The sequence below is a fragment of the Egretta garzetta genome, unplaced genomic scaffold, assembly GCF_000687185.1.
Source record: "Egretta garzetta isolate BGI_Z169 unplaced genomic scaffold, ASM68718v1 scaffold189, whole genome shotgun sequence".
In the NCBI taxonomy this organism is placed as follows: domain Eukaryota; kingdom Metazoa; phylum Chordata; class Aves; order Pelecaniformes; family Ardeidae; genus Egretta; species Egretta garzetta.
The window spans coordinates 1166612-1183808 of record NW_009260687.1 but is presented as its reverse complement, the minus strand read 5'-3'; positions in this window follow the sequence as shown (position 1 = coordinate 1183808).

The window sequence follows — 17197 nt, the reverse complement described above, 5'->3', positions numbered from 1 at the left end:
AATATTACCTGTAACACTACAATTCTGGACTGGACTGTAAAAGTAAATTGTCTTCTTATTCTACCCAAGCAGAGATATAGTGAAATGTATCCTATAGAACAGATAATGCCATGGTCATGAGGTGGAATTCTAAAGCTCCAGAAATCCATCAAATGTTTATAGTACTTCAGCACATAAATAATTTAACAGATCAAAAGATACAGAAAATAATTAAGAAATTATAAGAAAACATGCCAGTATTTTCAAACTCTCATATATATATTTAGGTCCCTCTGTCTTGATTATGTACTTATCTAAGGATCTAGACCACAAAAAACTGAAGCCTATAAAAGTATTCACCTGAATCCAAGGGGGTTTGGACTTTCCAAAACATTAATCAGACATAACCTTCACTGAATTCAATAGGAGTGTCATAATAACTCTAAAAGTCAAGATATTTAACTACTTAAATATATATTTATTTTTTTGACTTTCAATCACTAACAAAACATTCAGAATTTTCAAAATTAATATTTTATTTTCTCTATTTCCCTTTCCCTTTTTCCTTCCATTCCCATGTTTTACATATTTATTTATTTGCTTACATACTTTACAGACATAATAACAATTGGCCGCCCCACCACTATAATTTTATTTTATTATACCAAAAGTTTTAGTAAGTAAATGAAAGTAAAATGCATAGGAATTGAAATACTACTAACACAATAAGGAAGATGTTCTTTTATTAGATAAGAGAATGTAAAATCTGACTGGGTTATTAACATTATCTGCACAAAGAAGCAGATAGCTGAGTGCTACACTCTACATCTTAAATGTTTGGGGGTTTGAGCCTATTTGGATGAACTCATCATAAGGGAAATCATAAGGGAAAATCTCTTAGCAGTAGTATGCTTTCTTAACCACCATAAATGGTGCGACTGAAAAAGTAGATCCAGCAATATTTAACACTCCTTTGTAGAAGTGCTCATGAAATGACTTCCATTAGAACTACATATTTTTTTCTCATGAAAATAAACTTTTAAATTTTGTAATTTTCTAGCCTTTTTCAAGTAATTACATTTCCTTTGTTTCTGCATAAGGCCAAACACTTTATGGTTCATTCTATGCAGAGTCAAATGCAGAGGTAGATACATTAAAATACAGTGATGGGTTGCATATACTGAAATATCACTTTCCTTCAATGACATTTTGATTTTCTTGAATCAGTAGACCATGAAAGTTCATTTTGACACATACTAGCTCAAGATAAAATCTCCTCCAGCTCTGTAATCATATCTTTTAGTGTTTAGGGTACCACAAAGACAGAGCTCACATTTTCATTCTGTTTTGGAGATGAAAAAGCAATTTTGTACTGAACCACAGGAGGTGTAGTGAGGCCCAGGCATCAAACACTGTTAGACGTAGGTGATTTGAATTCTTAGATGGGAAGGTACGTGTGCAATACAGAAACAGGTCCTAAAAAAATTGAAAATGGAAGAAAACTGCTTGAACTTGACTACATAATCAGAAACCCACTGAAGTCTGTGACATGCAATGTCAGCAGGGGGAAAAATAATTTGCTTTTCCAGCTTCAGGATGGTTGGTGGAAAGGAACAGTTGTTGATCCAAAAAGATGGAAAGATAGTCAGAGGAAGAGCTGAGTTGCTTGATTTAAGGGTGTCAGAGAGGACATATTATCAGTGTTATATGAGGGAATTCAAATAAAATAAAGACAGTGAGTATTGGGATCTTTTTTTTCTTTTTTCTTTCTCTCTCTCTCTTTTTTTTTAACTTTAAAAAAATGCAAACAAAACTCTCTTTTCTAAAACTACTTTCCTGCAGCAAAACTTGTAATGAAAAGTTTTAATGAAGAAAATCACCTACAACCAAACAAACCATTAAAGAACCCTGCCCCAGTTATCAGCAGGGAATATAAATATTTTCATTCCAAAAGAAAACAAACATGCGTTTCAGTTAAATAGGGCTGATGGATCAGGAGTTAATTATTCATGCTGAAGTTTACATTTAGTTTTGTCCTCAGCAAGGAAGTCAAAGAGAGTTTTAAACACCTAAGACTTCAGGATTTAGCCTGTGATATTCAGAGTGTCAATTTGCAGGTCAGAATGAGCCTGACAGAAATCCAGCAGTTTACAGCACTTTGTGATGCAGAATTGGGGCCTGAAAATTAGGAAATATCCCAACTTTTCAGCTTGTTGTAAAAGAAATAGAATTAAATAATTCATATTACTATAACCAAAGCTCTGTGTTCCAGGCATTGAGATGAATAAAATTGTTAAGACAAGTTTTCTCACAAGATTTCTGTAATCTGACTTATTCCTTCAGGGTATTTTAATAATTTAAGTTTCTCTCATTGCAGAAACTGGAAAGCAAAAGCAGTAAATGAAAGTTAACCTCCAAAAAATTAAATTAATTTATTGAAAAGTTCAGATCTCTTAGCGTTGATCAAAAGGTGGGGTATCCTTCTTATGAGAAGTTCCATACTTTACAGTGGTAGTCACCTGAGCTACTTTTAGCCATCTAAAACATAGTTTATAATAGTTGTCTATCTCCCTTTCTACTGCTTATGGACAAGATCAGTACATTTAGAAATTTTCTTTGTTCTCTTAAACCACTATATTAGACCAGACATATTGCTTGTCCATCTATTCAGGATCCTGCAGGATTAATTATCTTAAGCAGATGTCTAGTTTTTAAATAGTTAAAAGCTGTCTGAAAACTCATGGGAAATATAACGAATTCTTGCCTAATTCTGAGTTTAAAACAGTTTTACCACACTGAGGCTCTGGATTTTTTTATTTGCAGGAACAACACTGTGAATCTGCAGCTTCCATAGTTTTTAGTACTATAAAATACAGAATTCATGATTTAACTTTTTAATGTGCTAAGCAATTTTAGGTTTTATAATTTTTTTCCAAAGTCTCTTCAGACTGATGACATGAGCACAAAGGCTTAGTGTTTTCTGAATTCTGCTGTCCATTTTTACTTCTCATCAGAGAGCAGAAAACCAAAAAGGAATACATGAAAATAAGAATAACTGGTAAAATTAGAAAAGGATTGGAAAATATAGGTAACATCTAAGTTCTTGTGCTGGCTTATCCATCATTGTCATGTGCTTATTGTTGAAAATGTATTAGGTAAGTTATGATTGCTATTGTTTTGATCCAAATATCCAGAATAGAATGCCATTTTACAGATCTGGCCAGTTTTTTTTTCCTTGGTCAAGCATCATAAATATCAAAGCAATGTCCTGGTGCCATGTTATTTAGTTAAACAGAAGCTAACTGAGGGAGAGAAAAGACAAGATAAAGATACTGGGGACAGAATATGAGAGAACTAAGAACACCATCTCACATCTTTGAGACATCTCCACTCAGTTGCACTTACAGTGAATAATCACCCTCACTGATTCCTGAAGGTGTGGATGTCAGGATGATCCAACACTGAAGCAAAGTGTCAGCTTTCCAGTCTTCAGTTATATTGGGCTTGCATGTCAAGGTTTTCATAGCCAAGGGGCTACAGTGGTGACTTCTGTGAGAAACTGCTATCAGCTTCGCCTATGTCCGCTAAAGCCAAAGCCAGGCAGCTCCAAGACAAACCTGCTGCTGGCCAAGGCTGAGCCCATCAGCAATGGTGATAGAGCCTCTGTGATAACATATTTAAGAAAGGAAAAGAAGAACTCTGTGCAACTTGCAGCCAGACAGATGAGTGAGAATATGCAAGAGGAACAATTCCACAGACACCAAGGTCAGTGAAGAAGAAGGGGCAAGAGGTGCTCCAGGCGCTGGAGCAGAGGTTCCCCTGAAGCCTGTGATGAAGAACATAGTGAAGCAGGTTGTCTCCCTGAAACCTATGGAGGTCCACAGTGGAGAGGATATCCATCTGCAGCCTTTGGAGGACCCCACACCAGAGCATCTGGGTGTGCCTGAAGAAGGCCTGGGAAGATCACAGTGGAGTAGGTTTTCTGGCAGTACTTAGGACCCCATGGGGGACCCACACTGGAGCAGTCTGTTCCTGAAGGACTGAACCCTGTGGAAAAGACCCATGCTAGAGCAGTTCATGAAGATCTGCAGCCCATGGGAAGGACCCGCTTTGGAGAAGTTTCTGAAGGATTGTATCCCATGGGAGGAATGCTGGAGTAGGGGAAGAGTGTGAGGAGGAAAAGCAGTGTGAAGAACTGACCATTCCCTTGCACCACTTGAGGGGAGGAAGTAAAGAAAATTGGAAGTGACATTGAGCCCAGGAAGAAGGGAAGGGTGGGGGGAAGGTGTTTTAAGGTTTAGATTCTATTTCTCATTATCCTACTCTGACTTTTATTTGTAATAAAATTAAAATGATTTCTCCAAGTCAAGTCTGTTTTACCCGTCGTCGTAACTGGTGAGTGATCTCCCTGTCCTTACCTTAACCCATGAGCTTGTCATCATATTTTCTCTCCCTGTCCAGCTGAGGAAGGGGAGTGAGAGAGGGGCTTGGTGGGCACCTGGCGTCCAGCCAGGGTCAACCCACCATGTCAGTCCTACAGGAGTTTCTTACTTATTTGTCCTATGCCTAATTTCTTTTTGTAGGTGAGGAAAAAAAAAGGAATTATTAAAATATTTCATTTTGATGATTTCTTCAACAGCTATGTCAAATTTTGACTACTTTTTTCCTCAAATTTATTTTTATATGATTAGAATATAAACTTTCAACAATGTCTAGATATTTTCATTCACAATTGATAAAGGCCTCCTGGATGACAATTACTTCAAAATCAGCGATCAAAACAAATTTTTTTAATCATTTCTATACAAAACACAAGCACATTAAATCTATTCAAATTAAACAGGTGCATTAATTTTTTCATTGCAACACCCTTCTATTAGTCATAAACTCCAATATCTTCAAAAGCATGACTCATCCCTTACTAAACAACGTTTCTCCAAAATGTGCATCTTCTTTTTGTGCACAGTGGGGAAGGGGACCATCATAAAAGTTTTTGTCCAATGCATCTGTTAAATTATACTGAAGTTCAGACTGTTGTTCCTTGGCACTTTCTTATTTTGCAGATTAACCAGTCCTTTAGCATTTTAAAGAGATATCAAGCAGTAGGAGTATCAGGACAAAAAATAACACTGAAAAGGCACACTTTTGGCTTATGTCATTTATGATTAAGTAAGATAAACAGTATAAAGTGCCACAGACAAGTAACAGGGAAGAGAACATCCTGCCCTAATCCTGTAATTTCACTGCACACCTCTTACTGTTCTAAAAGGTTTACAGACTACTGTGATTCACATCCTGACGATAAGCCATTTCTTACCTACTAATTTGCTGAGTCAGTAGCAAAAGAATGAAAATAAGGTGGGTGTTCAGGTTTATACATTGAAAGGAAGGTGTTTGGGGCACTGCAAATGAGCGTCATACCACGTAATTTTAACCACCTAAACCACAGGAATTTGTCTGTAGTACAAATGACTGTGAAAGAACGTAAAGAGCTTCTCTAGGACAGCTGATATTAATTCTGCCAGGACAAACAGAATCATCAGTTTAAAATGCAGCCTTGAGGGCTAACTCAGGATGGGCATCACATTCAAATTTGAACGAAGCCTCAAAGGCAAGACACAAGACCAAACATCATTCTCATTTTATGTGTGTTAAAGAAAGACACTTTATATGCGGAGCCAAGAATTAATTGATAATCTTAACAAGTTTCAGCAATTCAATCAAGATGTTACAAAGTCCAAATTATGCAATTATTAGAGCTTGTTCCAAAATAATACACATAGAACTGATATGCACATGTTCTCTATGATCTATATTTTCTTTTATGTTTTGCTGACTCTTTCCAGGCCCTTCTGGATTCTAAGGTCAATGGTCTTAGGCTTCTTCAATAAGAAGGGGGTGGGGACTGCAAGAAGTCATCACTGTCTTGAGGTTTTTACTGTAAAAAGTCTGAACAGAGGCTGTCCTATTTTACTCTTGGGTCCATTTAGTATTATTTTTTATGTTTTTTAATAGTCAACTTGCTGTCCTTGAAACAGGTTTTGCCAGGTTCCAAAAGCTGTATGCCTTTAATGAACAGAGGTTGATCGTTTAACGGAGACTGATCATTTGGAAGTTTTGCTTATAGCTCTCGAACCTCCAATATCACCTTGTGCATGTACTTTCAAGGCCTCTGTAATCTTCTGCTTGTTCTTTTGGGGCTCCTTGTTAAAATCCCATTTGTCTTCATTGGCTTTCAGGCTGTGGTTTCCTAAAAAACAAAACTAATGTTTTATTAGTGCCACCTGGCCATATTTAAGCTGCTGTTCTAATAGTTTTGAGTAGTTCATTTTACAGTAGTAACAATCCATTAGAAGATGCATGCATCTACAGATCCATACAGATGCTGATAAAATGTTTCTGTAAATGCTTGTTAATATCTATTACTTGAGGCAGTATCACTGGTTCATTATCAAAAATTCCTTACAACAATTTAGGCAGTGTGGTTCAATAAAAAGAGACCAACCAGGCAGATTATTATAAACCTGATGTATACACAGTATGCATTCAGAGGCATTTGCTTCAGATTGCCTCCATTCTAGTTTCATGGACTAAGTGTCTATTAATGTCTAAAGTTCATAGTTACGCTACACAGGTGGATGTCTCAGCTTAGTTCAGTTTTGAAGGAATTTGAAGTACATAGCAAAAGACTATTATGTAATCCACAGTACAAGAAAGATGCATAGCTGGTGCCAGCTGGGAAATTTGCTTCAGAAGAGCACTCCTGATGAAACTGAAACACTAATATTGACACACTCTGAAGTTTTGGACAGCTAAAATTTGCAGTGATATCATTGCTGTGTGAATTAAACCTGATTCTCTTTCTCTTTCTGACCCTTCCGCCTTAGCCACCCCCCCCTTTTTCATAAATTTTGTCTTATTTTAAAAGATCACTGTGTTACACCAACCATGTTTACCTCTGTTTTCATATAAAACTGACTGTCTTTTAGAAAATATCTTGTAAAATTTGAATGTGGTCTCTTAGATAATTTTTTTATCTTCATCAATAATTTTCAATTCATTTTAAACAATACAGCAAATTTTATATGTGCTTTTCTCTCTTCATTTCCACTCATCAGAGATTCCTTGACTGATTAATTATTTTAAAATAAATAAATAAATGAAAATTATGCTATTTACAATTTACAATTTACAACTGTAATTTTTTACAATTTACAATTTACAATTCCAGACAGTTGTAATGTGAAGCTCATTTAGAGACTATGGCAATTTATTTGTTTATCTGAAATAATGCATCTCAAATTATTATGATTTTAAAATCCATTCATGTATTATAACTCCTTTGTGTCAAGAGGATATTTTACTGTCAAGGAATTTAGAATAATCTTCCACAATATAGAATGACTAAATGGAGGATACAAATCTTTTCTGTATTATTCTGAAGTAATTAATAGCACATTTGCTATTGCTACAATAATGAATTATCTTGTATTTTTAATCTCTCTGTAATTTTAATTCTAGTAAATTAATTTTAATCCAAAGAAATTTATGTTATTGGGGAAACTGTTTTACAACATATATGTAATGTAAATACTCCATCTTTGTGGTTTACCCCTATTACTACTTTAAAATCATAGAATCATAGAATTGTTTAGGTTGGAAAAGACCCTAAGATCAAGTCCAACTGTTAACCTAACCCTGCCATTCCACCACTAAACCATGTCCCTAAGCACTTTGTCTACATGTCTTTAAAATATCTCCAGGGATGGGGATTCAACCACTGCTCTGGGCAGCCCATTCCAATGTTTGACAACTCTTCCAGTGAAGAAATTTTTCCTATTATCCAGTATAAAGCTCCCCTGGCACAACTTGAGGTCATTTCCTCTTCACCCTATCGCTGGTTACTTGGCAGAAGAGACCAACATCTACCTCACTACAGTCTCCCTTCAGGATGTTGTAGAGAGCGATAAGGTCTCCTCTCAGCCTCCCCTTCTCCCAAGTAAAGAATCCCAGTTCCTTCACCCACTCCTGATAAGACTTGTGCTCTATACCCTTCACCAACTTTGTTGACCTTCTCTGCACATGCTCCAGCAACTCAATGTCCGTCCTGAACAGAGGGGCCCAAAACTGAACACAGTATTTGAGATGCAGCCACCAGTGCTGAGTATGGTGGGAAAATCACTTCCCTGCTCCTGCTGGCCACACTATTCCTGATGCAAGCCAGGATGCTGTTGGCCTTCTTGGACACCTGGGCCACCGCTGGCTCACATTCAGCTGGCTGTCGAGCAACACCCCCAAGTCCTTTTCTGCCAAGCAGCCCTCCAGCCACTCTTCCCCAAGCCTGTAGCGTTGCATGGGGTTGTTGTGACCCAACTGCAGGACCCAACACTTGGCCTTGTTGAACCTGTTTGTCTTGGCCCATCAATCCAGCCTTTCCAGAATCCTCCTTCCTACCCTCAAACAGATCAACACTCCTGCCCAACTTGGTGTTGTCTGCAAACTTACTGAGAGTGCACTCAATCCCCTCGTCCAGGTTGTTGATAAAGATATTAAACAGAACTGGCCCCAATACCAAGCCCTGGAGAACAGTACTTGTGACCGGCTGCCAATGGGATTTAACTCCATTTACCACAACCCTTTAGGCCTGTCCATCCATCCAGTTCTTTATCCAAACAAGAGTATTCCCATCCAAGCCACGGGCAGCCAGTTTCTCTGGGAGTATGCTGGGGGAAACGGTGTCAAAGACTTTACTAAAATCCAAGTACACTGCATCCACAGACTTTCCCTCATCCACTAAGCTGGTCATCTTCTTGTAGAAGAAGATCAGGTTTGTCAAGCAGGTTTTGCCTTTCATAAACCCATGCTGACTGGGCCTGACCAGCTGCTTGTCCCAAATATGCCACATGATGGCACTCTGCTCCATGACTTTCTCCGGCACTGAGGTCAGACTGACAGGCCTGTAGTTCCTCGGATCCTCTTCTGGCCCTTCTTGTAAATGGGTGTCACATTTGCCAACCTCCAGTCAACAGGCACCTCCCTGGGTAGCCAGGATTGCTGATAAAGGATGGAAAGTGTCTTGGTGAGCACTTCCACCAGCTTCTTCAGTACCCTTGGGTGGATCCCATCCGGCTCCATTGACCTCTGTGTGTATAAGTGTTGTAGCTGGTCTCTAACCATTTCCCCTTGGATCACGGGGGCTTTGTACTGCTCCCTATCTCTGTCTTCCAGATCAGCGATCTGGAACAACTGGTCCTACCATTAATGACTGAGGCAAAGAAACATTAAGTACCTCGGCCTTTTCCTCTTCCTTTCTCACTATGTTTCCCCCCACATCCAATAAAGGATGGAGATTCTCATTAGCCCTTCTTTTGTTGTTAATGTATTTACAGAAATATTTTTTATTGTCTTTTATGTCAGTAGCCAGATTAAGTCCCAGCTGGGCTTTGGCCCTTCTAATTTTTGGCCTGCATAACATCATGACATCTTTGTAGTCCTCTTCCAAAGGTCATAAACTCTCCTTTTTTTCCTGAGTTCCAGCCAAAGCTCTCTGTTCAGCCAGGCTGGTCATCTTCACCACTGGCTTGTCTTTCAGCACTTGGGGATGGCCTGCTCCTGTGTTGTTAAGATTTCTTTCTTGAAGAATGTCCAGCCTTCCTGGATTCCTTCGCCCTTCAGGACTACCTCCCAAGGGACTCTGTCAACCAGGCTCCTAAATAGGCCAAAGCCTGCCCTTTGGAACTCCAAGGTGGCAGTTCTGCTTACCCCCATCCTTACTTCTCTGAGAATCAAAAACTCCATTGTTTCGTGATCACTGTGCCCAAGATGGCTTCCAGCGTTCACATCACCCACAAGTCCTTCTCTATTTGCAAACAACAGGTCTAGTGGGGTGCCTTCCTTGGTTGGCTCACTGACCAGTCGTGTCAGGAAGTTGTCTTCCACACACTCCAGGAACCTCCTAGACTGTTTCCTCTCTGCTGTATTGTATTTCCAGCAGACATCTGTTAAGTTGAAGTCCCCCAAGAAAACAAGGGCTAGAGATTGTGAGACTTCTCCCAGCTGTTTGTAGAATATTTCATCTGCCTCTTCATCCTGGTTGAGTGGTCTATAACAGACTCCCACCATGATATCTGCCTTGTTGGCCTTTCCCCTGATTCTTACCCATAAACACTCAACTCTTTCATCACCATTTTCAAGCTCTAGACAGCCAAAACACTTCCTAACATACAGGGCTACCCCATTCACCTCTCATTCTTGCCTATACCTTCTGAAGATTTTATAGCCATCCATTGCAGCACTTCAGTTGCGTGAGTCATCCCACCAAGTTTCTGTGATGGCAACTATATCACTGTTTTCCAGCTACACAATGGCTTCCAGTTCCTCCTGTTCGATACCCATGCTGCATGCATTGGAGTCAATGCACTTCATTTGGGCTATTGATCCTGACACCTTTTTGGGGGGAGAAGGCCTAATTCCTATGTGAATGTTTTCAGGCTTTTCCATGGTTTCTAACAATTTACAACCCTCACCTTTGCCCTACCTCCACTGAGATAGCTAGGGTGCTGCATGCATTAGTACAGGGACATTTCAAATGTGCTTCAGTGTACTCAGCACATCATGGAGCAGCCTGAAGGTCCTCACTAGCACACCGTCTCTCAAACATTGGTGAACCACCCCCAGGCTTATCTCTAGCAAGCCTAATTTTATAGTTTCTACCCTTCAAATCTAGTTTAAAACTCTTTCAATAAGCCCTGCTAATTTCTGTGCAAAGATCCTTCTCCTGCTTTGAGACAGGTGTACTCCATCTGCCACCAGCAGGCCCGGTGTTATGTAGACTGACCCATGATCAAAACCCCCAAATTCTGCTGGTGACACCAGGGTCAGGGACAGGTATTGATCTGCTGGCTCTTCCTGTGTCTTTCATTATCATTCCTTTCAACTGGAAAGATAGAGGAGAACCTACCTGTGCTCCTGACCCCTTAACCAGTCATCCCAAGGCTCTGAAGTCTCACTTGATTGTCCTTGGATTTCTTGTTACAACATCATCGCTGCCTACCTGAAAAAGCAATAATGGATAGTAATTAAAGGACCATACCAGGGTAGGGATTTTCCTCATCACATCTTTAACCCGGACCCCAGGGAGGCATCAGACTTCCCTAAGAAGTTGCTCCAGTCTGCATACTGGGCCTTCTGTGCCCCTCAGAAGAAAGTAAGTGTCCTATGATACTAACTCATCTTTTTTTTCTTTATGGAAGTGGTTTTAATGCAGGGCATAGACCAACTTAACCTCAGTGACACCTCCAAGCTAGGTGAACCATCATCCTCAGCATTGTTTGGTTCCACTTGCAGAGCTTCGTACCTATTATGCAAGGGCACCTGGGAAGGTGAGGTAGTCATGAAGGACATGTGCCTGCTCCACCATGCAGAAACTTGATGCCATTCCTCCTTATCCCTTAAGTCACCACATTCTGCTGGGTGGAGAGAGGATAGGGAATCCTCCATATCATGAGTCCTGTCTGACTGTTGGGCCTGTCCCAGGGAAGGTAGGCTGCGATTCTAGTAGTCTATCTCTCTTTCAGACTCCCTGATACTCCTCAACCTGCTCACCTCCTCCCGGAGCTCTGTCACTTATACTTCTATAAGGTTATTCATCCAGGAGTGGATTCCTACCAGAAGGAGGTGAAATCCAAATGGGACTGTCCTTGAGAATCCAAGAACTTTGGTTTACCTCTTTCCCCTCCCACGTGACACTGTAGGCCAGTGCTGTCCCATATATTGTGTTGCTATACAGCTCCTCATTCTCAAAGAGTTTACAGTAATTATAAAGTAATTGCTATAAAAGTACACAAAATTTGTGGTGTGATATTTTCAAACGTTTTAAATGAGTTTACATGCCTAATCTTTTTTAATATTTTCTGTAAATCAATAGATTTTGTTACCTTAATTAATTATTTGGGCATCAGACTTTTCCAGAAACTGTATTCCTAATGTGATTTTCCATGTAAAAAATAGTATTCTTCTCAGGTAATTTTGCATTTCTTAAAGTTAGGTGTCTAGCCTAAACTAATTACATCTTTCTTTATTGACAATGATAGATAGTCTTCTATATAGACAGAGACTTATAAAAGGATGACCAAAGAGAGAGATTAAATAACTAGCTAAGATAAGAAATGTAATTACTAGAGCACCTAAGTCTCATTCTTTTTGATCATTTTCATCCACACTATTTTATCTTCTGATTCTCAGTCTGCTCTCTCCTATTATGGGGATTTTAAATCACTTGCAACTGGTTACTCTGTCCCTCATCTGCAGTAAAAGGTTGTCTCCAACATACTCCAGTATCTTTTCAACCTATCTGGAGACACGTGTATAACATTAGATATACACTCAAAGAAAGAATCCAAATTCAGTGTCTAAATTATCTGAGTAAAATAAATTCTTTCTAGCTGGAGCTTTTTATGTAAGGTGGGAATAAGAGGCAATATATCTATATATAAACCAAAACCATTAAGTAATGAGTATGTTGCAGACAGCTAGGTAGTCAGAATAACAGTTGGGGATATTTTGCATTTTTTAAAATTTGCTCAAGTAAATGTAGTTGCCATTTATTCCATTAAAAGTAAGTATCTATTTCAGCAACTCACTCAGATGATTTATTACTGCATGCAAAACCTTCAATATTCTTGACTCTGACCCCAAAGTAGGAGCTTTGAAGAACTCTTGCACAACTCTGTCACAGAAGGATATGTTTCTCTTCTTGCTCTTGTGAACCCTTGCTGGAAAAACACTGCTCTCATATCTTCTAGACTATCCAGATTTCTTCCAAAAAAATCAATCCTGTGAAGTAAGCATTCATTCAAGTTGAACCATTTATCCATCAGTTGAGGAAGAAAAACTGCAGCTTTCAGAAATGCAGTATGAAGTAAGGTTGGCATTATCCATATCCTCACAAAACATTCAGAAACACCATACATAATTGGAAATTTGAGTCCCAGAGATTTAGTGAAATTGAAATGGAAATGATCTCATAATACCAGAATGTCATCAGAACAAAAAAACCCTGAAATACAACCATGAGATACTATGAAGAAGTACATCTTTTGTCATATGTGCACATATATTATTACACATCATGTTCTATGTTATGTGTGTGTATGTCTATGTATTTATTTTGTGCATCTTCTACCTACTTGAAAATGGGTGACAACTAGTTTTTTACTGCTGCTTTCTTTTCATTGAACAGGGACTTTTGAAGGGTGGAATTAATTATAGTGTAACTTCCATGGATGTTTATTACAAAAGTTAACAGAAAAAGGACGTGTATAATAGTTAGTATCATAAGTGTGAAGAAATCCTTCCACTTTACAAAGCTTCATCTGGAGAACTGCATCTAATTTGGGGCACCAAAACTGAACCGGACAATTGGAGTGAGTTCAATATCCAATCTGAATGGGCCCCTGATGCAGCTGTAAACCCTGTGTCCTATTTCCAGAGAGAAGAGATCAGCACCTCCCTCTCTTCTCCCCTTCATAAGGCAGTTGTAGGCAGCAATGAAGTCACCCCTCTATTTCCTCTTCTCAAAGCTGAACAAACCTAGTATTCTCAGCCACTCCTAAGTCATGTCCTCTAGTCCTTTCACCATCTTTGTTGCTCTCCTTTGGAGATATAAAATTTTATATCCTTCTCATATTCTGAAGCTCAATACTGCACACAGTACTTGAGATGAGACCTCATCAATGCTGAGTATGGTGGGACAATCACTTCTGACGAGCTAGCTATACTGTGCATAATGCACCCCAGGATATGGTTGGCCTTTTGGATGACAGGGCACATTGCTTACTCATATTGACCCTACTATCAAGCAAAATCTCAAAATCCCTTTCTGCAGTGCAATACTCCATTCTCTTGTCCCCCAATCAATACATACATTCAGGATTACATCATCTCAGGTTTAGAATCTGGCATTTGTCCTTGTTAAATTTCATATGGTTGGTGACTGTCGAGCAGTCTAATCTATCAAAATCTCTCTGTAAGACCTCTCTACCCTTGAGAGAATGAATAGCTCTTCCTAATTCAGCATCATTGGCAAACTTGATCTAGTTGATCTGAGCAACCTGATCTACTTAGGGGTGTCCCTGCTCACTGCAGGGGGTTTGGACTAGATGACCTCTAGGGGTCCCTTCCAACCTAAAACATTTTATGATTCTATGATTCTATGAACTTAGTGTGCACTCAACTCCTGTGTCCAGGTCATTAATAAAAACATTGAAGAGAATTGGACCTAAAATTGTGTCCAGGGGAAACACCATAGTTTGTAAGAAATGCTGTGGAATCTCCATCACTTATTTAGTTTTAAATAACATCTTAGATAAACAACTGTCAAGAAGGGTATATGTATGAAGGTCCTGCACCTGGGTTGGGGTAATCCCTGGTATCAGTACAGGCTGGGGGAAGAAAGGATCAAAAGCAGCACTGCCAAGAGGGACTTGGGGGTACTGATGGATGAAAAGCTGGACATGAGCTGGCAATCTGCGCTGGCAGCCCGGAAGGCCAACCATACCCTGGGCTGCATCAAAAACAGCATGGCCAGCAGGTCGAGGGAGGTGATTCTGCCCCTCTATTCTGCTTTAGTGAGACCCCACCTGGAGCCCTGCGTCCAGTTCTGGAGCCCTCAGCACAAGAAGGACATGGAAATGTTGGCTGGTCATCCACGCTTCAGTGCCTGGCAAAATCATGGAGCAAGTTTTTTTTGGAGACATTTCTGGACACACAAAGGACATGAAGACAATTCTGACAGCATGAATTTACTGAGGATGAATCAAACCACCACCACAGTGAAATGGATTGAAAACTGTCTAAATAATTGGGCTCAGAGGATTGTGATCAGCAGAACAAATTCCAACTGGATGCCTGTTACAAGTGGTGTACAAGGGTCAGTACTGTGTCAATGATTTTTAACGTTTTCGTTAATGAGTTGGATGATGGGACAGAGTGTACCTTCAACAACTTTACAATTATACAACACTTGGAGGATTGGTCAATACACTAAATTGATGCACTGCCATTCAGAAGGATTTTGACAGCTTGGAGAAATGGACCAACAAAGAACCTCATGAAATTCAGCAAAGGGAAATGCAAAGTCCTGCCCTTGAACAGAAATAACCCCATGCATCAATACACGCTGAAGGCTGGCTGGGTCAAAAGCAGCTTTGCGGAAAAGACCCTGTAGGTCCTGGTGGACAGCAAGTTGACCATGAGCCAGCAATGTGCCCTTGTGGCAAAGAAGGCTGACAGCATCCTAGGCTGCATTAGGAAGAGCGCTGCTTGAAGGTCAAGGGTGTGATCCTTCTTTTCTAGATCCTACATCTAATTTTTTCTCCCTGCTGCTCCCCAAACAAGAAAGTTAAACTGGGGCCAGTCTTGGGGAGAGCCACCAGGATGGTAAAAGCTGGAGAATTTGCCCTTTGAATAAGGATTGAGGAACTGGGACTGGTTCAGCCTGCAGAAGAGGCAGTTTCAGGAGCCTCTAACAACAGCCATCTGGTACCTGTAGGGTGAAAAGCCTGAACAGTGGTGCAAAGTGGGAAGGTGAGAAACAGCAGGCATAAAATGAGATGAAAGAGGTTCATATTGGATATAAGTAAAAACTTTTGTCCATGGGAGCAATCAAGCCTTATCTCCCAAGAAGTTGTGTAAGGTCCATCCTTGCAGGTTTTCAAGGACTTGATCAAGCCCTGAGCAACCCGGTCTGACCTAAGAGCTGACCCTAATTTGAGCAGGAGTTTAAATTAGAGACATGCTCTAGACTATTTATGGTCCTTTGTTTCTATGAAAGCAGAGTTTAACAACTGAAAGCATTTCCACGCTTTTACCAGTCTGAAACTAGAAAGTTTTGAACACATTGTGCAGCTAACTCACAAAAGGATAATATAAGTGGGAGTGAAAAGGATGCAGGACGAAAGGCTGTACCATCTCTTTTACTGTTTGCTTCTTCTTTTTTTTTTTTTTTTTTTTTAACAGACTTGGAGAGGGTGTACAGTGACAACAGAATTGTCTGGGAGCTAAGGGTTTAAAAAATTGGGCTGAACTTCCATCTCGGTCTTGCAGCTGTGAAAGTAAATAAGAACTTTTTATGGAAGGTACTGAGTGGCCAGCCTCAGCATCCTCAGAAACTCTGCAATGTCCTTTCCTCAGAGACTGGAGAATAAGGATGGGTAGTCAAACAATGATGCAGGGAAAGGAAAAATTATTTCATTAAAGATCAATTTGTCTTTTCTGAAAACATGTGTGCTACACTAAGCTGCTAAATAGTTCATCCCCACACTATGATATTTGGTTTTGGGTGTTTTTTGTAAGCAGCCTTTTAAGAGTTTGGGATCTTATATGAAGTTGATGGTGCTGGTTGACAAGAACCAAACATCAGCTGCTGTAAGTTGCATTTATGTAAAAAAAACGTAGTAGCAGAGAAGCAGTAGTGTGCACTGTCTGAAGACAGTAATGCTCTTTAAAATGATACAGCATCCCCAAGTGACTGTAAAGGCTGATGTTAAAGAAATGTTAAAGTGAAGAACACAGAAATAAGAATTGCAGTTCTTAGCATTCTATATCTTCCATGAATTCCTAATTTTAGATTAGATCTATTAATATTTAACCATTTTCTTAAATCCATCAACTTTGAGACATTATACATATTATTTTCCTTTGGTGAATGCTGTACATAATTTGATGCAGGAACACAGCTGTGTCCAGAGTATTATTGACTCCCTGATCTTCATAGGTTGTCTTCTGGTCTTCATAGTTCGTAAGGGTGACATTCCTGGTGGAACTTCAAAATACTGATAGCTCTTCCCCAGCTAAAGAGTTCAATGTCATACAAAAATGTCATCATAAAAATGAGCAATCCAGAGAACAATAATATTTGTACATTTTTTCATAGTTTTATTCAAAATTGAATTGGTTATTTGCTCTGAGACAACTCACTGTGAGAAAGAAAGAACTGCATTCCCTCAATAAATAATTTTGTGTGATTCATTCACTGACCTACATAATATGCTTGTGTTCATACATAGCAGCTGATTTTCCTTCTCAGAATATATGTCAGTTTTCATGATTAACCACAGTAATCAGTATGTGGTTAAAACTAAAGACAACACTAGAGTATAGTCTCTTGTGGAATTGGTTAAAAAATGTTCCTCAAAATGCTTCATATTGCAAAATGCAT